We start from the raw sequence: 26,023 nt of genomic DNA, 5'->3' as shown, positions 1-26,023 counted from the left end.
TATAAAGTATATACACATTGAAACATACATACTGTAAATACACAAATAGATACAAAGACATAAAGTTATACAGAAACATATATCATATACACCCAGTACTCCAGATGCCACGGCCCCCGGACACTGTGGGCCCCATGTGCTAACCCTGTAGTTATGATCCTGCTATAAATATTCTTCTAATATTGTATGTCATATTATACATCATTATTGTGTTATATTATTGTACAATGTTACTAGGATTACTAAAAAGAACTGAATACTACTGAAAATGTGTTTATGTAGATCCATGCCAGTTTTTACCATTGATAGCACTCCAGTCTTTTTAACTCCTTCGTACTCCGGTCCGATATATATTGGACACTGAGCGCAGTGACTTCTTGGTTCTGTGGTTTGCGAGACAGGGTGACGAGTGCATGAGGTTTGGTGGGGATCGCAAGGGGACACCTACCCACTGAAATTTGATTAGTCCTGTGATGTTGATCAGTGACCAATCAGACTGGCCAGTGACAGTGATCTCAGTCATGACTGATCACGTCATGACATATTGAAGTCAGAACAGATCCCCCCCCTCTCTCTCCCATTCTGTATTTGGTGGTGTTGGAGAGATACGTGTGATATGTCCTGTAGGTACACATTGTTGCACAATCACTATTACACCCCCCCCCCCCTATCAACCATTTTCCTTGTGTTATTTCCAGCACCGTCCGTTTTTCCTTGCATTATGCCCCCCATTCTCCCCCCCCCCCAAGCAGACATGTAAGTGCATCGTGATAGTAGAAGTAGGAGTAGTGCACGCGGTGTGTGGATTCATGACTTCTGGCGCACGTTCTTAATGAATCTGGCGCAGCATCATACACTGGCAGAGAACTTTTAGTGCAGTTGGCTACATTATAAGTAAATGTGCCCCTCTATATACACATATGGGGGTTATTTATCAACGCCAGCGCTCTTGCAGCCCGATACATGAAGAGGCTCCGGCTACGGTGGGGTCCTGCGCAGCGTTTAAAAATTTGCCGGCTGCAGCAAGTGCGCAGGCGTGGGGACAATACAGCTGCAGTAGAGGGACAGTAAAGCCTCTGCACGTCTGGTCGCGTCCCCCCCCCCCCCCTTCACGCCACACTGGGGTAAAGGTGGCAGATTTGGGAAAATAATCGCAAGTGCTTGCAATAAGTTAGCATTGGCAATTATTTCAGGGCTTCTACACAACTGATGTGGCGCAGAGGCCCTGATAAATATCCCCCATATAGTATATATACATCTTATACTTAGACATGAAGTATATAAAGACCGGCCAACCCGGCACTTTCTTAGGCAACAAAACTCTGTTATCCCAATAACATAATATCCCCACATAATACTTTAATATGTTAATCAGTAAACACCGAGGCTCATGTTGGGTAGAAAACCAGTCACAGCATTTATTAACATAATATTTTCTTTAACAATTTTCAAAACACGTAAATCTTAAAACGGTAGGCACTTGTATTGTGATCTCTCCATCCAAAGGAAAAACGGCTCAGGACTGCACTGTACCCATCTGGACTCCCAGGTGACAAGTCGGCCAGACGAGCAAAGCAGCATTCTCTCATCTTCAATTTTACTCCGCCAGCTGTGACTTCAGAACTATAAGACACAGATACTCAAAACAGTAAAAGGAAACAATAAATTAGGGAGGGAGGGAGGTTCTGCTTCTGGTGAGTGTCGCAGTACACAGATGGAGAAGAGGAGACCTGCTAAACAGGAAAAGGGGGAGGAGGAAAGTGCACTGCAGCAAAACCTCTCCTATTAAAGTGCATTGCCTCAAATTAACCCCTTCCACCACTACCTGCCTCCACCAGTACAGGTGAACCCTTCATATACAGTCGGGCGTACACATACTATGTATAGAACATATACACACATATACAGCATATGCATATACATGTATACACACATCATATTCACACATACAGTGTATCCACACACACCTACAGAAAATAGACACACACTTACAGCAGATACAGACATAGGGCATATACATACACATACATGGATGTAGTCACTGTCAGCCGGTCTTCTCATCCCATGGGGACTGTCACAGATCTGGCTCCATGCAGTCCAGTAACTTGTGACCTCATGGGGAAGTTGTTCCTCCGTCCTGCAGCCCCTTCCATGACATTTCCCATCTGGGCTGATGGCTCCGCTCTGTGCTGTGAGGATGTGCCCTGTTATATACATATTATGCTGTACAATGCGCAGCATGTAACATGGGGCAGGGGGAGACGGCCTTCCCAGCATGTGATATGGAGGTACTGAGGTCTCACACTACTGGCTGAGTAAGTGACACCACCACCTTATTGTCACCACATGGAAAGACTTATCTCCAGCATCACCTACAGTACTTACCTAATCATCATCTGCATATGGAAATCCATCTCTATCCCCAGGAATAATATATCCCATCATGTCTGTATATACTACTAGATGTGACTATGTGTGAGCACAGACAGAGGTTGTATCATTGGAGCTTTTGTGCACACTTTATACTTACACTATAACAGACATTATCCCCCGTCCACATCTGACTTTTACCTGATGGTTTATACATCATGGGCCCAGATTTACTGAAGCCCCTGCGCCAGTTTACTGCCGGACTTTGTACCTTCTTTCATGTGTAAACTTCTCCCACATGTATATAAGAAGTGTTCGCCACTGAAATGGGCTTCCATGGTCAGTCGGGCCGTGCGCCACATTTATAATGCAAAGTCTGACAGAAATGTGTTGCACGGCCCAAGTTAAAGGTGCACCAAAAAAAATGGTGCACTCTGCCGGAGCAGTGCAGGGGGCGCCAGATTCATGGCGCCCCCTGCACAGTACCCAGGACACTGCACATAGTACAGACTGCGCTGGTTCTATAAGCAGCTATCACTGGCTGATTACCAACCGCTCTATACTTATTCTGTTTTACAGCTTTAAGGTTTTTATTTTACTTTATTTTATTTTATTCATACCAAATCAGCTCATCCTGTGCAGCGCATGTTCCAGTATTCTATGTACATAACAACTAGAAAGATCTACAGACCCAGAAGTTACTGGAACCAGTTCTGGAGAACATTATGAGAACATTTCTTATCCTGCTAAAAGACTAAAACTGCAACAAAAACACTAGAGGAATGAGCACCTACCTCCTGTCAGCAAAGGATGACACTCTGCAGCAGACGTCTTCTTATCTCCTCTTTTTATTTTCTTTTTCTTTCTTTTCTTTCTCAGTCAATGAAACACTGGATGGTTTGGATGGTGGTTGTATTCCATGGACTGAAAACTGCCCCAGGTACAGTAGGAGGATGATATATTTTATTTTTAGTTGACAGTAAAATATTCTGCAGAAATTACATGATTAAGGCTTCTTTCTTTTGACTTTTTTTTCTGATTCTCTATTTTTACATTTTCTTTTCTTTTTATTTTCTCTCTTTGTTTTTCTTTTCGTTATTTTTCTCAGTCCATGAAACACTGGATGGTTTGGATGGTGGTTGTATTCCATGGACTGAAATTACATGATTAAGGCTTCTTTCTTTTGACTTTTTTTCTGATTCTCTATTTTCACATTTTCTTTTCTATTTTCTCTCTTTGTTTTTCTTTTCTTTATTTTTCTCAGGCCATGAAACACTGGATGGTTTGGATGGTGGTTGTATTCCATGGACTGAAAACTGCCCCAGGTACAGTAGGAGGATGATATACTTTATTTTTAGTTGACAGCAAAATATTCTGCAGAAATTACATGATTAAGGCTTCTTTCTTTTGACTTTTTTTCTGATTCTCTATTTTTACATTTTCTTTTCTATTTTCTCTCTTTGTTTTTCTTTTCTTTATTTTTCTCAGTCCATGAAACACGGGGTGGTTTGGATGGTGGTTGTATTCCATGGACTGAAAACTGCCCCAGGTACAGTAGGAGGATGATATAATTTATTTTTAGTTGACAGTAAAATATTCTGCAGAAATTACATGATTAAGGCTTCTTTCTTTTGACTTTTTTTCTGATTCTCTATTTTTACATTTTCTTTTCTTTTTATTTTCTCTCTTTGTTTTTCTTTTCATTATTTTTCTCAGGCCATGAAACACTGGATGGTTTGGATGGTGGTTGTATTCCATGGACTGAAAACTGCCCCAGGTACAGTAGGAGGATGATATACTTTATTTTTAGTTGACAGCAAAATATTCTGCAGAAATTACATGATTAAGGCTTCTTTCTTTTGACTTTTTTTCTGATTCTCTATTTTTACATTTTCTTTTCTATTTTCTCTCTTTGTTTTTCTTTTCTTTATTTTTCTCAGTCCATGAAACACGGGGTGGTTTGGATGGTGGTTGTATTCCATGGACTGAAAACTGCCCCAGGTACAGTAGGAGGATGATATAATTTATTTTTAGTTGACAGTAAAATATTCTGCAGAAATTACATGATTAAGGCTTCTTTCTTTTGACTTTTTTTCTGATTCTCTATTTTTACATTTTCTTTTCTTTTTATTTTCTCTCTTTGTTTTTCTTTTCATTATTTTTCTCAGGCCATGAAACACTGGATGGTTTGGATGGTGGTTGTATTCCATGGACTGAAAACTGCCCCAGGTACAGTAGGAGGATGATATACTTTATTTTTAGTTGACAGTAAAATATTCTGCAGAAATTACATGATTAAGGCTTCTTTCTTTTGACTTTTTTTCTGATTCTCTATTTTTACATTTTCTTTTCTATTTTCTCTCTTTGTTTTTCTTTTCTTTATTTTTCTCAGTCCATGAAACACTGGATGGTGTGGATGGTGGTTGTATTCCATGGACTGAAAACTGCCCCAGGTACAGTAGGAGGATGATATACTTTATTTTTATTTGACAGTAAAATATTCTGCAGAAATTACATGATTAAGGCTTCTTTCTTTTGACTTTTTTTTCTGATTCTCTATTTTTACATTTTCTTTTCTATTTTCTCTCTTTGTTTTTCTTTTCTTTATTTTTCTCAGTCCGTGAAACACGGGGTGGTTTGGATGGTGGTTGTATTCCATGGACTGAAATTACATGATTAAGGCTTCTTTCTTTTGACTTTTTTTTCTGATTCTCTATTTTTACATTTTCTTTTCTATTTTCTCTCTTTGTTTTTCTTTTCTTTATTTTTCTCAGTCCATGAAACACTGGATGGTTTGGATGGTGGTTGTATTCCATGGACTGAAAACTGCCCCAGGTACAGTAGAAGGATGATATACTTTATTTTTAGTTGACAGCAAAATATTCTGCAGAAATTACATGATTAAGGCTTCTTTCTTTTGACTTTTTTTTCTGATTCTCTATTTTTACATTTTCTTTTCTATTTTCTCTCTTTGTTTTTCTTTTCTTTATTTTTCTCAGTCCATGAAACACGGGGTGGTTTGGATGGTGGTTGTATTCCATGGACTGAAAACTGCCCCAGGTACAGTAGGAGGATGATATACTTTATTTTTAGTTGACAGTAAAATATTCTGCAGAAATTACATGATTAAGGCTTCTTTCTTTTGATTTTTTTTCTGATTCTCTATTTTTACATTTTCTTTTCTATTTTCTCTCTTTGTTTTTCTTTTCTTTATTTTTCTCAGTCCATGAAACACTGGATGGTGTGGATGGTGGTTGTATTCCATGGACTGAAAACTGCCCCAGGTACAGTAGGAGGATGATATACTTTATTTTTAGTTGACAGTAAAATAATCTGCAGAAATTACATGATTAAGGCTTCTTTCTTTTGACTTTTTTTTCTGACTCTCTATTTTTACATTTTTTTTTCTATTTTCTCTCTTTGTTTTCCTTATTTTTGTTTTCTCTGTTTCCTCCTTCCTATCCTCCTTCCCTTCGTTCCTCGCCCCTTTCTTTCTTTCTTTCTTTCTTTCTTTCTCGCTTCCTTTCCTCCTTCCTTTCCTCCTTCCTTTCCTCCTTCCTTTCATCCTTCCTTTCATCCTTTCTTTCGTTTTGTTTCCCCATGTGTGAACATGGCTAAAAAGAACAAATTACTTAAATAGTAGGACTTATATCAACCTTTCCTCTGTATAATGTCTACCTCTTGTAACACATCCTTCTGTTGAGCTGTTTGATGTCATAGCTATGGCTACTCATGTTCTATATATTCTATTACATCAATAGTGTCTCTATGAATAATTGCAGCCTTTAATAATCACTGGCCGACTAAGGCCGGGCTGTGCTCTAATACATCCTGGGTGTTACAGGATATAGTGGGAGGATGTGTTACACTACTGTATTGGCACTAGTAGGGTCCATAACTATTTAAACTATTTAAACTTTAACTTAAATAGTCCTAATTTGCACAGTATGAGCCAATTCAATATGGATAAAATAACACAAAATGAATATAGAGCAGTTGCTAAACAGAAAACAATTGGCTAAATATAAAAATTTTGCGTAACATCATAAAGGCCACATCGCACCGGATAATCTGGTGGTTCATAAATTTTTGTGATTATTCCTGGGCTTGTAGCCATATAAAGCCCTTATATATATATCCCCCATTATGTTTTATAAGACATCTGGTGAAAGTCAGATTTGTACAAAAATACATAGATACAGTCAGTTACCATCTACCTATAAAGCCTGTATGATAGTAACAATGATTTCCCCTGTGGCTGTGATCACTAATAGTCACATCTAGTAGTATATAAACACTATACATGTAATGGTGATTGTTTAGACCTGTGACTGTGGGGGCTATTCTGTCACCAAGGTCCTGTGCTCTGGTGTAAATGATGGGCGGTGGATTTGGAAGGAAGGGGCCTATTGTCTTATCACCCTGGATAAGGGGCCAATGCTTCCGGATGATTCACTCCATCTTGTTATGTTTATTCTTAAATTGTAGTAAAATTTTTGTTTCTCTTAGAGTTTTACATTTCCCATCTGTTCTATAGAAGAAGGATGAGCTCTCCCATCACCACGTCTAAACCTTTACCATTCACAATGTGACTTTCTCTGAAGGAGCAGCTGTAACTGCACATCCTTATAGGAAGAGAGAAAATCCACTGGAAAAGAACATAAAACAGATGAATTCCTTACCTGTTCCTCCCGGGGGTCGTCTGCTTTGTAGAATGTACCTGCAAAATGTAATCCATGGGCCGCACCAGGAGACGCCTCAGACATCACATTAATGACCATACTGTGATCATTAGGGAAGGTTTAGAGAAACAATTTCTCACCGCACTATAAAAAGTCCATAACTGCAGTCCCAAATCTTTCAGGATCCATGTTATATCAATTAGTGATAACAGAATGGGGGGGACAATTATATATCCAAGATGTCTACGGGGGAATCTCACATTATTTTATTGATTCCCTGTCACAAAAGGGTCTTGACACTGATTTAGGGATCTTTGGTTTTCTTTAAAGAAGACCTCTCACCCTTACAAAATGCACTAGGATCTGCTTAACAAAGTCAGCAACTTCTAGCGCTTCCCTTTTTTGAAAACCCTCCGATAAATCTAGAAGACACTGCAGCGCCGTATCCTCAAAAAAACGAACTAAGCCCACAGTGGTCCGGCATATTCATGAGGGGGCGGTCCGAGGCGCTGCCTTTTCCCCGGACTGCTCCTCCCACGCCATAGACTGCTGGTGACTGTCGGGCTTCATGCTGCAGTCACCACCTTCACAGATCCCCTTATAAATACGCCGGACCACTGTAAGCTCAGTCCGACGTTTTGAGGGTACGGTGCTACAGTGTGCGCTAACTTTATTGGAGGGTTTCAGTAAAGCTAGCAGTTTATCACTGCTAATCATGGGGTAGCGCTAGCAGCTCCTTACTTTAGGAAGCTGCTCCTAGTGCGATTTTTAAGGGTGACAGGTCCTCTTTTCTTATTATTTGCAACTTTCCATAATTATTACATGAGTCTCTATGTTACTTATGTCATTATTTTTCCCAGTGATTTTTGATCCCTGTAATTTTTACCATAATATTTGTATCATATTGTATTTTATTATTCTTTACACAAATGTTATCATTCAGAAAAATCTTTAGTATATTCTGATACACTGAACTACTTATAATTTCTTACTAACATTTAGTAATACTGATCTAATATTGTATGTCAGAATAAATGTCATTATTGTTTGTCAATATTGTATAACATTTCTAGTATAACCCAATAGAACAGATTACTGCCGAAAATGTGTCTATTTTATCATTATAATCCTGCTACCATCTGGATTGGCCAATCCTGAGCTCTGCCTAATCATAGTTCTTGCTGCTGTTATTGAAATATCTACAACAAGGATTAGGGTCATAGGAAGCCATTAATCACAAGAGCGGCTAATTTGGAGACTGTCTGCCCAACACCATAGACCACTTTGCCCTTAAAGGGGCACCCACCAAGTGTGGGCGAATCACTGCCTATAGGTTCAGGTCCAGCTCTGGCTCCCCAGGTTTCTACTCCAACTGTTCAGAAGTTCCATGCTCTGCCATAGACTGTGTATTACTTTGTGCTGTATAATATAATATTTTTATATATATATATATATATATATATATATATATATATATATATATATAACATAGCCCCCAGTAATATATATATACCCCCCTGTAATATATATTTATTACAGGGGGCTGTATATATAGTACTGGGGGCTGTATATATAGTACTGGGGGCTGTATATTTATTACTGGGGGGTGTATATATTTATTACAAGTAACATTTACTTTTTTGAAAACAATCGTGTGTGCACCAGAGCCCTCCACCACCCTTATTCCATCACTTCCCAATGTATCATCTCTAGGACCCTGCACATTTTCTTGGTTTGAGGATGCAAAGCGCAAGGATCTTTATGCTGTATATGTTTATGTGTACTGTATATTTTCATATGTATATGTTCATGTGCATAATGTGTATTTGTATCTGTGTATAGTGCATTCGCTTTAAATGTTCATGTGTATAATGTGTATGCAGTATGTTTTAATCAGGAAATTGTGTGTCAATAATTTATAGATGTGCATGTATATGGATATGTATGTATATGTGTATATAATGTGTTAGTAATCCACAATTTAGTGTTCAAAAAAGTTTGGGGCTGAAACATTACATGAACCTGGGTATATAAAGTAGGTGACTTTTTCATCACAAAGTTTTGACTTTATTGAAGTCTTAGGATCTAAACTCGATAAGATCCTATCGAGTATAAGCCAACTCGGGTATAAGCCGAGGGTGGGAAATGCATTGGTCACAGCCCCCCCCCCAGTATATAGCCAGCAAGCCCCCAGTAGTATATAGCAAGCAGCCCCCCAGTATATAGCCAGCCAGCCCCCAGTAGTATATAGCCAGCCAGCCCCTGCCCCAGTATATACCCTGCCAGCCCCTGACCAGTACATAGCCAGCCCCTGTGCCCCAGTATATAGCATGCCAGCCCCTGTGCCCCAGTATATAGCCTGCCAACCGCTGTGCCCCAGTATACAGCCTGCCAGCCCCTGTGCCCCAGGATATAGCCTGCAAGCCCCTGTGCCCCAGTATATACCCTACCAGCCCCTGACCCAGTACATAGCCAGCCAGCCCCGGCCCCAGTATATAGCCTGCCAGCCCCTGTGCCCCAGTATATAGCGTGCCAGCCCCTGCCAACCCCAGTATATAGCCTGCCAGCCCCTGTGCTCCAGTATACAGCCTGCCAGCCCCCGTGCCCCAGTATATAGCCTGTCAGCCCCTGTGCCCCAGTATACAGCCTGTCAGCCCCTGTGTCCCAGAATACAGCCTGTCAGCCCCTGTGCCCCAGGATATAGCCTGTCAGCCCCTGTGCCCCAGTATATACCCTGCCAGCCCCTGTGCCCCAGTATATAGCGTGCCAGCCCCTTCCCCAGTATATAGCCTGCCAGCTCCTGTGCCCCAGTATATAGCATGCCAGCCCCTGTGCCCCAGTATATAGCCTGCCAACCGCTGTGCCCCAGTATACAGCCTGCCAGCCCCTGTGCCCCAGGATATAGTCTGCAAGCCCCTGTGCCCCAGTATATACCCTGCCAGCCCCTGACCCAGTACATAGCCAGCCAGCCCCGGCCCCAGTATACAGCCTGCCAGCCCCTGTGCCCCAGTATATAGCGTGCCAGCCACTGCCAACCCCAGTATATAGCCTGCCAGCCCCTGTGCTCCAGTATACAGCCTGCCAGCCCCCGTGCCCCAGTATATAGCCTGTCAGCCCCTGTGCCCCAGTATACAGCCTGTCAGCCCCTGTGTCCCAGAATACAGCCTGTCAGCCCCTGTGCCCCAGGATATAGCCTGTCAGCCCCTGTGCCCCAGTATATACCCTGCCAGCCCCTGTGCCCCAGTATATAGCATGCCAGCCCCTTCCCCAGTATATAGCCTGCCAGCCCCTGTGCCCCAGTATATAGCATGCCAGCCCCTGTGCCCCAGTATATAGCCAGCCAACCGCTGTGCCCCAGTATACAGCCTGCCAGCCCCTGTGCCCCAGGATATAGCCTGCAAGCCCCTGTGCCCCAGTATATACCCTGCCAGCCCCTGACCCAGTACATAGCCAGCCAGCCCCGGCCCCAGTATATAGCCTGCCAGCCCCTGTGCCCCAGCATATAGCGTGCCAGCCACTGCCAACCCCAATATATAGCCTGCCAGCCCCTGTGCTCCAGTATACAGCCTGCCAGCCCCCGTGCCCCAGTATATAGCCTGTAAGCCCCTGTGCCCCAGTATACAGCCTGTCAGCCCCTGTGTCCCAGAATACAGCCTGTCAGCCCCTGTGCCCCAGGATATAGCCTGTCAGCCCCTGTGCCCCAGTATATACCCTGCCAGCCCCTGTGCCCCAGTATATAGCATGCCAGCCCCTTCCCCAGTATATAGCCTGCCAGCCCCTGTGCTCCAGTATATAGCCTGTCAGTCCCTGTGCCCCAGCATACAGCCTGTCAGCCCCTGTGCCCCAGTATACAGCCTGTCAGCCCCTGTGCCCCAGTATATAGCCTGCCAACCGCTGTGCCCCAGTATACAGCCTGCCAGCCCCTGTGCCCCAGTATATAGCCTGCCAGCCCCTGTGCCCCAGTATATAGTGTGCCAGCCACTGCCAACCCCAGTATATAGCCTGCCAGCCCCTGTGCTCCAGTATACAGCCTGCCAGCCCCCGTGCCCCAGTATATAGCCTGTCAGCCCCTGTGCCCCAGTATACAGCCTGTCAGCCCCTGTGTCCCAGAATACAGCCTGTCAGCCCCTGTGCCCCAGTATATAGCCTGTCAGCCCCTGTGCCCCAGTATATACCCTGTCAGCCCCTGTGCCCCAGTATATAGCATGCCAGCCCCTTCCCCAGTATATAGCCTGCCAGCCCCTGTGCCCCAGTATATAGCCTGTCAGTCCCTGTGCCCCAGTATATGGCCTGTCAGTCCCTGTGCCCCAGTATACAGCCTGCCAGCCCCTGTGCTCCAGTATACAGCCTGCCAGCCCCCGTGCCCCAGTATATAGCCTGTCAGCCCCTGTGCCCCAGCATACAGCCTGTCAGCCCCTGTGCCCCACTATATAGCCTGCCAGCCCCTGTGCCCCAGTATACAGCCTGTCAGCCCCTGTGCCCCAGTATATAGCCTGCCAGCCCCTGACCCAGTACATAGCCAGCACCTGCCCCAGTATATACCCTGCCAGCCCCTGACCCAGTACATAGCCAGCCCCTGCCCCAGTATATAGCCTGCCAGCCCCTGTGCCCTAGTATATAGCATGCCAGCCCCTGCCCTAGTATAAAGCCTGCCAGCCCCTGTGCCCCAGTATATAGCCTGCCAGCCCCTGTGCCCCAGTATATAGCCTGCCAGTCGCTGTGCCCCGGTATACAGCCTGCCAGCCCCTGTGCCCCAGGATATAGCCTGTCAGCCCCTGTGCCCCAGTATACAGCCTGTCAGCCCCTGTGCTCCAGTATACAGCCTGTCAGCCCCTGTGCCCCAGTATATAGCCTGCCAGCCCCTGTGCCCAAGGATATAGCCTGCCAGCCCCTGTGCCCCAGTATATACCCTGCCAGCCCCTGTGCCCCAGTATATAGCGTGCCAGCCCCTGCCCCAGTATATAGCCTGTCAGCCCCTGTTCCCCAGTATATGGCCTGTCAGCCCCTGTGCCCCAGTATATGGCCTGTCAGCCCCTGTGCTCCAGTATATGGCCTGTCAGCCCCTGTGTCCCAGTATATAGCCTGCCAGACCCTGTGCTCCAGTATATAGCCTGTCAGCCCCTGTGCCCCAGTATATAGCCTGTCAGCCCCTGTGCCCCTGTATATAGCCTGTCAGCCCCTGTGCTCCAGTATATGGCCTGTCAGCCCCTGTGCCCCAGTATATGGCCTGTCAGCCCTTGTGCCCCAGTATATGGCCTGTCAGCCCCTGTGCCCCAGTATACAGCCTGTCAGCCCCTGTGCCCCAGTATATGGTCTGCCAGCCCCTGTGCCCCAGTATATGGCCTGTCAGCCCCTGTGCCCCAGTATATAGCCTGTCAGCCCCTGTGCTCCAGTATATAGCCTGTCAGCCCCTGTGCTCCAGTATATAGCCTGTCAGCCCCTGTGCTCCAGTATATAGCCTGTCAGCCCCTGTGCTCCAGTATATAGCCTGTCAGCCCCTGTGCTCCAGTATAAAGCCTGTCAGCCCCTGTGCCCCAGTATATGGCCTGTCAGCCCCTGTGCCCCAGTATATGGCCTGTCAGCCCCTGTGCTCCAGTACATAGCCTGTCAGCCCCTGTGCCCCAGTATATGGCCTGTCAGCCCTTGTGCCCCAGTATATGGCCTCTCAGCCCCTGTGCCCCAGTATACAGCCTGTCAGCCTCTGTGCCCCAGTTTATAGCCTGCCAGCCCCTGTGCCCTGGGTCATTTTTTTTTTACTCGAGTATATACTGTAATATAATATTTATATATATGTATGTAGTTTGACACAGAATGGGAAATTTAAAAAGAGTACTCAGTTTTAAAATTCCCCACTGCAGCACCCATCTCTACTAAGGGTGATTCTACACATGGCGTTTTGAACCTGTTTTTGGTCCGTTTTTAAGCAGTCCGTTAAAAAACGCATGCATTAAATAATGCATCAGTTTTTGACCAGTTTTAATTAAGACGATTGGTAAAACCTGTCAAAAACGGATGCATTTTCAAAAAACGCATGCGTTTTTAAAAAACGGATGCATTTTTAACGCATGCGTTTAACAGACTGCTTAAAAACGGACCCAAAACGGGTTCAAAACTAAGGGTGCAGCCACACATTCAGTTTTTCAGATGCAGTTTTTGAAGCCAAAAGCAGGTGTGGATGATAATGATTGAGGACTTAACATTGAGGCCGCGGTCACACGTACCGCTACACGCTGCTAGCGCACAGGGGGAGGTCCTCGGCCCGAACGCACATGCGCTTCCAGAGAAACGCATGCGATCGGCTTAACAATCGCATGCGTTTCCCTGGAAATGCATGTGCGTTCGGGCCGAGGACCTCCCCCTGTGCGCTAGCGTTGCGTTATGACGGACGCTTAGCGGTACGTGTGACCGCGGCCTGAGGGTGCGGTCACACACCGCGTTTAACGCATGCGTTTAAAAACACATTGCAACAGCTGAAGAGAGATTTGCCTAATTAAACAGCTGTTAACACAATGTTAACACAAGAATTAACACAAGTGTTAATTAACATTTGTGTTTTGTAAACGCACGTGTTAACAGCTGTTTAATTAGGCAAATCTCTCTTCAGCTGTTGCAATGCGGTTTTAAACGCAATAGTTTAAAACGCGGCGTGTGACTGCACCCTGAGAGGTGCTACTCCTCCTTTATTTTCACTCCACTCCAGGTTTTGGCATCAAAAACTGCAACTGAAAAACTGAACTTGTGCACGCACCCTCAGGTGTATTCACACATGGCACTAAAGTTGCATTTACAAACGCAATGCTAGGACCCAGGTGCAGGTCTTCGCCAGATTGCATATGCGTTTTCAGTAGTTACCAATCACATGCGTTTCCACAGAAATGCATATGCGATCGGGCTATAGCGCGCCCCCGTGCGCATTGATTCAGCTTCTAAACCGAAGCATAGCAGTGTGTGTGACCACATCCTTAGGGTGCTGTCACAAAGTACGTTCTAGGACATGCGTTTTTTTTTGTGTGTGTACCATGCATTTGGCTGGTTTGACCCTGTTTTATCTTAATTTCTAGGCAGCTGTGAAATGGATTGAAACCAGCCAAGCGCATGGTAAACATACAAAAACGCATGCGTTTTCAGTCCATCAAAAAACGGTCCAAAATATTTTATCTGTGTGTATGGGTGCAGCGCACTTTATATAAATTTGGATAATTATAGGTAAATGTGTAAGGTGGCCACTGACTGTATATAGATCTATGAGTAAGGGTACATTCACACTAACGTGTGCTCGCCCGGCCGTAGTGCTCTGCTCACCCCTCCACTCTCCATAGGAAGCAGCGCAGCACGGCCAATCTTACAGCCAGTGATAGAGCTTCTTCTATCATATCTGCAGTGACGGCAGAGTACAGTGACCATACGTTGTACTCCCCGTACCGCGCCATAAGCGTCTATGCCGATGTATATCATACGTCCTTACAATGTGGCCACTTACTGTTTATAGGTATGTATTTAAAGGAAACCTACCACCACGGATCTACGTATTAAAGTAGATCCGGTGGTAGGTGCCTCTCATGTATGTAAGGAGAGCCCTTTTAAGCCCTTTTCCTCTTTACCTTTTTTAATCTTTAATTGTGGTAATATGCTAATTTGCCAAAGAGGCTACTGGGACGTGGAGTAGCTGGAGCTGAGTCTATTCGGCGTGCTACTCCACGCCCCAGTAGCCTCCTTGATCCTCCTACCCCGATGTCTTCAGGCGCAGCTATGAGAAGCAGCACCACCTCATCCGCGAAACCGGTGTACTGCGCATGTGCAGAACGCAGGCCGCCGGCTGCGTGATCTCGGGTCCAAAGCCGGAGCTACTGTGCATACGCAGAACGGCGGCTTCACGGACAAGAGCGCGCAGCTCCTCGCAGCTGCGTGCTGAAGATATCTGGGTAGGAGGATCAAAGAGGCTACTGGGGGGTGGAGAAGCAACGCAGTGTAGCCTCAGCTCCGGCTACTCCACGCCCCAGTAGCCTATTTGGCAAATTAGCATATTACCACAAGGGGACTAAAGGATTAGCCCTTAAGATTGCTCTCCTTACATACATTAGAGGCACCTACCACCAGATCTACCTTAATAGGTAGATCCATGATGGTAGATTTCACTGTCTTTATATACATAAGTACAATGGGGCCACTATTTGTATATAGGTATATGTTTAACGGGGCCAAAGATTGTATATAGCTATATATATACCTGTATATATGTATTTAGGATATATATATATATATACAGGGTACCTGATATTGTTGTTGAATGGTGTTGGCACATACCATATACAGTCTTGCGGAGGGTCCCAAACCGGCCCCTCTGCTCATATGTTCACAAAATTGAAATATAAAAATGTCTGTAACTTTACGCTTACGATCTTCACTCTTTTATGAACCAGCGCTCTCCTCATGCAGGAAGCAGGAAGACTTCATCCAGGAATAGGCTCACATTCAGACCTCCGGATACTGGCGCTTTTCTTCCCTCCAGCGATCACACGGACATGTATCAGTGTCCTCACTATAGGAGATAATACACACATAGCGCAGCCTGTACGGGGGAAAGCTTCTTTACTAGTCGTATAATCACATCTGGTACAAAGAACAGAACTTTTATATCCCCCTCAATGTGACAGCCAGTCATCCACGCCCGGCCCTGGGTTACCCCAATATGGCTTCTCCCGGGGGCTGCGATATTATCAGAATAACATTACATTGGGGAAAACATTGTTTATAATAAATCATTGGGATTGTCCTTCATACACTGCACTATGTACACATGGAGGCAGTGGGTTTAATATTTGTAATTTTTGTGGGGGGGGGTTGTTTATGTTAAGATTGAATAATTCATTCATGGGGGATTGTAAATATATTTTTACATTGGGGGATCATAACTTGGGACAATAAGTCAGGAAATCAGCAAAGATAAAATAATGTAAAACAAAGTGGGGAGATTTTAAAAAAAAATAGAGTTTTAGATGCACTTTTCTATTCCAAAATATCTGAGCACCTGTGGAGGGGTAAATGTACAGCGGATAGTCTTACCCTGCATCAGCCTCCTCCTCCAGCATTAGACATTACTACAACTAAGGCTTTTTATTACCTTACACTGACTTGTAGATAATGGGGCAAATTTACTTACCCGGCCCATTCGCGATCCAGCGGCGCGATCTCTGCTCTGGATTCGGTTCCGGCCGGGATTTAAGAAGGTAGTTCCTCCGCCGTCCACCACCGCTGAAAGTCATCTCATCGCGCCGGAATGCACCACCTCGGACCAGGTGAAGGTAAGCGCTCCCCAAGCGACACTTTTTCGGTTTTTAAATGCGTCGGTTTTTCCGAATACGTCGGGTTTTCGTTCGGCCACGCCCCCCGATTTCCGTCGCGCGCATGCCGGCGCCGATGCGCCACAATCCGATCGCGTGCGCCACAATCCCGGGGCAATTCAGGTACAATCGGCGCAAATCGGAAATATTCGGGTAACACGTCGGGAAAACGCGAATCGGGCCCTTAGTAAATGACCCCCAATGTTAGTAAACCTGCCCATCACCTACAACCTAGAGAGATATTTCTGCCTGATAATTGTAATAAATGCCCAGATAATCACAGCACAAACACATAGTATACATGCGGTTTCCCCCAGCGATATGTGAACAAGGCCAAAAAGAGCAAATTCCATGTGCAGCAGGACTTCCATGGAGCCGTCTCCTCCCAGATGTCTCCTCTAGTAACGCATTCTGCTTCTGTTCAGCTGTTGTGATGTCACAGCTCCGGCTCCTCGTGTCCCAATATTCCATCACGTGACTTATGTAGCCCTGGTATAAATGCAGCCCATAATCATTGTTACTAATATATATCCCAAGTTTTACATTAAAATAAAGCCTCTAATTTTGTAATTTCTTCTGTCACTCGTACAACCGCTGTCTAAAATTCATTTCCCTGATAACTTGATGTTTAATAAATAAAAAATCCCAATTATCGGCCTAAATAGAATTACACTTTTATGCTGATAATTTGGTTACATCTTGGTATCAGGTGGATGAATAAATCTCACTACTAGATGGTGATTTGGGGCTTTCTACATTTATATAAGAAATGCAATAATACAACAGTTTGTAGTAAGATTTTAAGGCTCTTCTAGAGCAGGGGATTCATTTCCAATTTGGATTGGTTTTAGTGGTCCGGACTGATATACATAACTCAGTTCTACCCAATACCTACCCTGTTTCCCTGAAAATAAGGCCTAGTGCAATTTTTTTCACCCTTATTAATATAAGGCCTCCCCTGAAAATAAGACTTAGCGGCCGCTATTACTATGGCTCAGCACACGCCATACATTAGCATTAGTAGATCATTTAGATACTGCAAGCAGAATGGCGGCTTCACGGACGAGGGTGTGCAGCTCCTCGTAGCTCCGTGCTGAAGATATCTGGGTAGGAGGATCAAAGACGCCACTGGGGCGTGGAGTAGCAGCGCAGTGTAGTCTCAGCTCCGGCTACTCCACACCCCAGTAGCCTCTTTGGCAAATTAGCATATTACAACAATTAAAGATTAAAAAAGATAAAGGGGACTAAAGGATTATCCCTTAAAAGGGCTCTCCTCACATACATTAGAGGCACCTACCACCGGATCTACCTCAATAGGTAGATCCATGATGGTAGGTTTCCTTTAAGGAGGCTCTGACTGTCTACATGTATATACACTGTCTTTATATACATAAGTACAATGGGGACACTGAGTGTATATAGGTATATATGTAATGGGGTCACTAATTGTATATAGCTATATATATATACCTGTATATATGTATTTAGGATATATATATACAGGGTACCTGATACTGTTGCTGTATTGTGTTGGTACATACCTATATACAGTCTTGCGGAGAGTCCCAAACCGGTCCCTCTGCTCATATGTTCACAAAATTGAAATATAAAAATGTCTGTAACTTTATGCTTACGATCTTCGCTCTTCTATGAACCAGCGCTCTCCTCGTGTGGTAAAGCACGAAGACTTCATCCAGGAATAGGCTCACATTCAGACCTCCGGATACTGGCGCTTTTCTTCCCTCCAGCGATCACACGGACATGTATCAGTGTCCTCACTATAGGAGATAATACACACATAGCGCAGCCTGTACGGGGGAAAGCTTCTTTACTAGTCGTATAATCACATCTGGTACAAAGAACAGAACTTTTATATCCCCATCAATGTGACAGCCAGTCATCCACGCCCGGCCCTGGGTTACCCCAATAAGGCTTCTCCCGGGGGCTGCGATATTATCAGAATAACATTACATTGGGGAAAACATTGTGTATAATAAGTCATTGGGATCGTCCTTCATACACTGCACTATGTACATATGGAGGCAATGGGTTTAATATTTGTAATTTTTGTGGGCGGGAGTTGTTTTGCTAAGATTGAATAATTAATTTAGGGGGGATTGTAAATATATTAATGACATTGGGGGATCATAACTTGGGACAAAAAGTCAGGAAATCAGATAAGATAAGATAATGTTAAACAGCATTACTCCAACATTCTACTCCAATATATATGAGCACCTCTGGAGGGGTAAATGTACAGCGGATAGTCTCACCCTGCATCAGCCTCCTCCAGCATTAGACATCACTACAACTAAGGCTTTTTATTACCTTACACTGACTTGTAGATAATGTTAGTAAACCTGCCCATCACCTACAACCTAGAGAGATATTTCTGCCTGATAATTGTATAAATGCCCAGATAATCACAGCACAAACACATAGTATACATGCGGTTTCCCCCAGCGATGTGTGAACAAGGCCAAAAAGAGCAAATTCCATGCGCAGCAGGACTTCCATGGAGCCGTCTCCTCCCAGATGTCTCCTCTAGTAACACATTCTGCTTCTGTTCAGCTGTTGTGATGTCACAGCTCCGGCTCCTCGTGTCCCAATATTCCATCACGTGACTCATGTAGCCCTGGTAGAAGTGCAGCCCACAATCATTATTACTATTATTTTATCACAAGTTTTACATTAAAATGAAGCATCTATACAAGTAATCTTATATCTCTTATTTGCTGTAGAATATAAACTGTAGAAAAGAAACAATAAAAAAAGGATATACCGTATATAAGACGACTTTTGAAGATAGAAAAATCTTCTGTCTTGTCTGGGGTCGTCTTATACGCTGGTAATCGCGACCACCCGCCGTGTATTCACGGCGGCGGTCGGATCGCTCTGCATGGAGAGGGCTCACGGGCTGAGCCCTCTCCATAGCCGGTAAGTCTTTGCTGCATATTGCAGCAAAGGCTTACCCGTAACACCCGCGATCGGTGCTAGCACCGATAGCGGGTGTTTTCACAGCGATAGCTGCCCGCAGCCTCAAAAAGATAGCGGCGCATGGGCGCATACTCACCCTCCGGTGGCCCCGATGTCTGCGCGGCTCGTCTTCAGTCTTCCGCACCGTCTTCTTTCTTCTGCCTAGTATGACGTCAGCAGCGGCGCGTCATACTAGGCACCTGCCGGGGAAGATCAATGGCGGCGCCCAGCAGAAGAAAGAAGACGGAGCAGAACACTGAAGACAAGCCGCGCGGACATCGGGGGAGCAGCGCAGCACATCGGGGCCACCGGAGGGTGAGTATATAAGTTTATTTTTTTTTTAATGCTGGGCTGGGCTGTGCTGTATACTACTGGGGGCTGTGCTGTATACTACTGGGGGCTGTGCTGTATACTACTAGGGGCAGTGCTGTATACTACTGGGGGCTGTGCTGTATACTACTGGGGGCTATGCTGTATACTACTGGGGGCAGTGCTGTATACTACTGGGGGCAGTGCTGTATACTACTGGGGACAGTGCTGTATACTACTGGGGGCAGTGCTGTATACTACTGGGGGCAGTGCTGTATACTACTGGGGGCTGTGCTGTAATGGTAATGTTGTTGTTGTATGCCTTATGTTTATGAGCGACAGTTTTCCTGCTATATACCTGCATGTCATAAGAATTTAAATTAAAAAAAGGACCATGTTAAATTCAAATCTGTTTTTTTTAAAATTTTTACCGATGTTTTGTATGCGTTGGAAAAGGGGTAGTCTTATACGGCGAATATATCTTAAATCCTGTATATACTACACCCTCATAGCTCAAACATACTATAGCCCTATACAAAACAATACAATGTAGTATCCCCCATACCACTTTGGTTGACAGGGTCCTTGAATTCATATTACATACCAACCGTCACCTAATGGTCACCAATAGAACCGAATTATCAGGGATAAACAGGAATTACAGGGAGAGAGTGTATTTATTATAGGTGAATATATGAATGGTCCAAATCAAAAGACCCGGGGACACTGTCTCCGTTTGGAGAAAACAAGGTTTAACCCCTTAACGCTCTGCGCCGTAGCTCTACGGTATAAGGTATAAGGTATAAGGTATAAGTTATAAGGTATAAGGGATGTATGAAGAGGGCTCACAGTCCTCTTCATACAGAGGTGGGGGTTTTTGCATTTTGCACAAAACCCCCACCGCTAATAACCGCGGTCGGTGCGCATCTTTTTTTCAATCGCCACGCCCCCGAACGTCATCGGGGGGCGGCGATCGGTTACCATGGTAGCCTTGGGTCTTCTTTTGACACGAGGCTACATGGTTTATGCAGGTTCGTTACAATGAGCCAGTGGCTCATTGTAATGTATGACCTGCAAAAATGCCATATATTGCAATACTGTAGTATTGCAGTATATGGTAGGAGCGATCTGACCATCTAGGGTTAATGTACCCTAGATGGTCTAAAAGATAGTGAAAAAAAAAAGAAAAAAAAAAGTTTAAAAAATAAAAAAAAATTAATAAAATATTAAAAGTTCAATTCACCCCCCTTTCCCTAGAACGGATATAAAACATAACAAACAGTAAAAATCACAGACATATTAGGTATCACCGCGTCCCAAAATGCCCGATCTATCAAAATATAAAAACCGTTACGGCCAGCGGTGACCTCCGAGACGGGAAATGGCGCCCAAATGTCCAAAATGCGACTTTTACACCTTTTTACATAACATAAAAAATGAAATAAAAAATGATCAAAATGTCGCACAGACCTCAAAATAGTAGGAATGAAAACGTCGCCTCATTTCACAAAAAATGACCCCTCACACATCTCCGTGCGCCAAAGTATGAAAAAGTTATTAGCGTCAGAAGATGGCAAAATTTTTTTTTTCTTTTTTGTACACATTCGTTTAATTTTTGAAAATGTATTAAAACACAATAAAACCTATATAAATTTGGTATCACCGCGATGGCACCGAACCAAAGAATAAAGTAGGCATGTTATTTGGAGCAAAGAGTGAAAGTCGTAAAAACTGAGCCCACAAGAACGTGACGCTCGTGCGTTTTTTTTTAAATTTTTCCACATTTGGAATTTTTTTTCAGCTTCGCAGTACACGGCATGTTAAAATAAATAACATTACGGGAAAGTAAAATTTGTTACGCACAAAATAAGCCCTCACACAGGTCTGTACACGTAAAAATGAAAAAGTTATGGATTTTTGAAGTTGGAGAGCGAGAAGTTAGCCGCAAAACCCTCCGTCCTTAAGGGGTTAATCACCAGAGGCGAACTGTCAATCTGTGGAATAGCCTGCCTCAGGCGCTGGTCACAGCAGGGACAGCAGAGAGCTTCAAGAAGGGTCTAGATGCCTTTTTACACATAAATAACATTGATGGTTATGTTATATAGAATTGTGTGGTATAGCCCCGATACCCCCTGATGATGTTACAAATTTGTGAAACATGTTGAAGGGCTGTCTCTTTGTGTGACATCTTTAATTGCACCAGTGTGTTGCTAAGTAGGAATAGTAACTGAATATAAAATAGACCAGTAGACAGTGTGTAACTTATCAGGATGTATTGTCCCCTTCATTAGGGGTATATAATTATTGCGCTATACAGGCGGTCCCCTACTTAAGGACACCCGACTTACAGACAACCCATAGTTACAGACAGACCCCTCTGCCTACTGTGACCTCTGGTGAAGCTTTCTGGATGCTTTACTATAGCCCCAGACTGCAATGATCAGATGTAATGTGTCTGTAATGAAGCTTTATTGATAATCCTTGGTCCTATTACAGCAAAAATTTTGAAACTCCAATTGTCACTGGGACAAAAGAAAAAAAAATGTCCAGAACTTCAATTATAACATATACAGTTTCGACTTACATACAAATTCAACTTAAGAACAAACCTCCAGTCCCTATCTTGTATGTAACCCGGGGACTGCCTGTATATAACAACTCTTAGGAGTAATATCTAGAGTTTTGCCTGGCATTCGCCCCTCCCCATTGACCTATAATAAACACACTCTCTTCCTGTAATGCTGATAAATATTAAGGAAAACATATTTTACTACAATACTATCACTGCTGCATAACTTTAACCATATCTCGGGTATATATTCCCACTTTGAATAGTGTTGTATTAAAGACTTATAACAAAGGTTATATTTTAATTTTGACTAATGGGTTGTATTAGTCATCATTAGGTGACTATAGGTATGTACTTTACCCCTGGTACAGGTTATGGCAGAATCCTATGCGAGGCAGAACCTGATGTCAAATGTATCCAGATATACTAATAGAATAGTCTATCTTAGTATATAGTATACAGTGCGTCATATGACAATAGGGGGAGTGTCAAGACTGGTGCATGATGTAGTTCATGATGCATGACCTACAGTATAAGAGAACATTTCTAACATGGCAGTTTAGATACACAAGTTCATCTAGACGTACTTTATGTTGTATAGATATGTGATATTGTTTAGGTAAAAGTTATATACAGGCAGTTCCTGAGTTATGGACATGATAGGGTTCATAGGTTTGTTCTTAAGTTGAATTTGTATGTAAGTCAAAACTGTATATTTTATAATTGAAGATCCAGACAAAAAAATTCTTTGCCCCAGTGACAAGCGGAGACCAAGGATTATCAATAAAACTTCATAACAAGCACCTTACAGCTGAACATTACAGCCAGGGAGTAAAGTAAAGCATCTAGAGAGATTCACCAGAGGTCACAGTGGGCAGAGGGGTCCATCTTTAACTAGGGGTCGTCTGTAAGTCGGGTGTCCTTAGGTAGGGGATTGCCTGTACAGTCAAATGATTTTACAGTCCAGTTACATCCAGCGATGGTGTGAATGGAGTAAAATCTCCTTTATGGCTCAGAAGTCTCATCCATACAGACATCTACTGAGAAAAATAGTCTAACTTTTTCAGTTTCATTTTCCTCCACAACCTCCCTTAATTGATGACATACTGTAATTACTAGAGATGAGCGAGCACTAAAATGTCGAACTTTTCCCGATGCTCGAGTGCTCGTATCGAATAATGAACCCCATTGAAGTCAATGGGAGACCCGAGCATTTTTCACATTGAAAGAACACTGAAGAACACATTGCAGATGTTTGCAGATGTTTTCACTGAAAGAAAACATTGAAAGAACACAGTGAAGAACACACTGCAGATGTTTCCGTACATCTGCTAACTTTTCCGAAGTTACGCACGCCGAACGGTGTTCTTCACAATAATATATGAAGAACAATATGTGTGAAGAATACATTGCAGATGTTTCCATACATCTGCAATGTGTTCTTCACACATAATGTTCTTCACATACTATTGTGAAGAACACCGTTCGGCGCGCATTCAGCCCCCATTCACCGTTCAGCCCCTGCTCCTCTCCTCCAGGCCCGCTCCGTAATGCCTGCTCCAGCCCCTGCTCCGCTCCTTGGTGCCCGCTCCAGCCCACCCTCCGCTCCGTGATGCCGGCTCCAGCCCCCGCTCCGTGATGCCCGCTCCGTGATACCTACTTTAGCCCCCGCTCCGCTCATCCATGCCCGCTCCGTGATGCCTGCTCCAGCCCCCGCTCTGCTCCTCCATGCCCGCTCCTTGATGCCCACTCCTCCATGCCCGCTCCAGCTGCCGCTCCGCTCCACTTCAGCCTCCCCTCCTGCATGCCTGATCCAGCATTGGTGCTCATGTCTTCGGATAAGTTAGCAGATGTTCGGAACATCTGCAATGTGTTCTTCTCTTAAATGATCCTGTGTTCACTGTGTTTTCTTAATTAAATGCTCAATCTCGAGCAGGGGAAATACTCATCCGAGCAACGAGCCGTTCCGAGTACTCTTAAACTCGAACGAGCATCAAGCATCTAGCAATTACCTACTGCTACCTTTTTTAAAAGATTAATGATCTTCTGGCAGGCAAGGCTTCGCTAAGCCCTCTGCTGCACGAAATGAAAAGACAAATGGCAACCTCCACCTGTGCTGTATATATAGGTATATACGCACACAGATCTGGTTATATACATATAGCTGACATTTAACATTCTACATACCACTCATTTCAATAGTACACATTGAGGTAAGGGTTTTACTAGAGATGAGCGAGCACTAGAATGCTCGGGTACTCGTTATTCGAGACGAACTTTTCCCGATGCTCGAGTGCTCGTCTCGAATGACGAGCCCCATTGAAGTCAATGGGAGACTCGAGCATTTTTCAAGGGGACCAAGGCTCTGCACAGGGAAGCTTGGCCAAACACCTGGGAACCTCAGAAAAGGATGGAAACACAACGGAAATGGACAGGAAACAGCAGGGGCAGCATGCATGGATGCCTCTGAGGCTGCTTAATCGCACCATTATGCCAAAATTATGGGCAACAGCATGGCCATGACAGAGTGACAGAATGAAGCTAGATAGCATGTAAAACATCCAATAATTGACCCTGACACTATAGGGGACGGCATGCAGAGGCAGCGGCAGGCTAGAGAGTGGCATGGCGACATACTCTAAATGGACTCAGGCTTCAAACCAATGGGTGGCAGAGAGGAACCAAAGGAGGTGAGCAAGAAGCGCTCAAATAATATCGGTACATGATAAAAGTTTGCCAGTATATTTTGTGGATTACACAGCAGGGTGGCGACAAAGTTAACATGGAAGCCATGAAAACAACCCAAAATTCTGCCTGACACAGCTCGTTTGATAAGGGGACCATGTATGGAGGCAGTGAACTAGTAGTAGATTAAAGGTGCTGCAGTTAAAACTATGTTAGTTGGATCTTGGCATGGAACTGGCGCTCCGCTGCCAGGCGAGCTTTCGCCAATCCAAGCCCCTGTCTCTAGGCTACTCCCCAAACAGCACTTCTAAGAACCTTTTGTATAAGATCAAGTGTAGTAGCGTTCTTATAAGTTTGGGATATGGCGGGTGAGGGGAATGTAAACAGATGCGCAAGAAGCGCATGATGCGCATGGAGCTGGCGCTCCGCTGCCAGGTGAGCTTTCGCCAATCCAAGCCCCTGTCTCTAGGCTACTCCCCAAACAGCACTTCTAAAAACCTTTTGTATAAGATCAAGTGTAGTAGCGTTCTTATAAGTTTAGGATATGGCGGGTGAGGGGAATGTAAACAGATGCGCAAGAAGCGCTGAAATAATATCGGTAAATGATAAAAGTTTGCAAGTATATTTTGTGGATTACACAGCAGGGTGGCGACAAAGTTAACAAGTTTGATGTGGAATGCCCTGTAATAGCTCTTGGGTGGTGTGCCTTTTATCGCCTAGGCTCAGCAGTTTGAGCACCGCCTGCTGTCGCTTAGCGACGGCACTGCTGCTGTGCCTAGAGCTACCGACTGATGGCGCCATGCCCACGGATGGTAATTCGGAGGAGGAGGAGGTGGAGGAGGGGTGGGAGGAGGAGGAGGTATACTAAACCTTTGAGACCTGGACCGAGGTAGGCCCCGCAATTCTCTGCGTCGGCAGTATATGACCAGCCCCAGGGTCAGACTCGGTCCCAGCCTGCACCAAGTTAAGTGTAGTAGCGTTCTTATAAGTTTGGGGTGAGGGGAATGTAAACAGATGCGCAAGAAGCGCATGATGCGCATGGAGCTGGCGCTCCGCTGCCAGGCGAGCTTTCGCCAATCCTAGCCCCTGTC

The 26,023-nt window shown here is 44.4% G+C and overlaps 1 long non-coding RNA gene across 2 annotated transcripts in view; it reads right to left on the bottom strand.

Moving 5' to 3' along the window:
* Nucleotides 1–26,023, bottom strand: part of LOC140075058 (uncharacterized) — a 183,296-nt gene that overhangs the window by 111,663 nt on the left and 45,610 nt on the right. For both annotated transcript variants that reach the window (XR_011849335.1, XR_011849336.1), the window contains exon 2: nucleotides 3,165–5,984. This is a non-coding gene — a long non-coding RNA (uncharacterized lncRNA). The remainder of the gene's footprint in view (nucleotides 1–3,164; nucleotides 5,985–26,023) is intronic.

This window comes from Engystomops pustulosus, chromosome 8, assembly GCF_040894005.1.
Source record: "Engystomops pustulosus chromosome 8, aEngPut4.maternal, whole genome shotgun sequence".
NCBI classification, from domain to species: domain Eukaryota; kingdom Metazoa; phylum Chordata; class Amphibia; order Anura; family Leptodactylidae; genus Engystomops; species Engystomops pustulosus.
The sequence above is the reverse complement of the archived record's forward strand: the minus strand, read 5'-3'. Positions and strand labels throughout refer to the sequence as shown.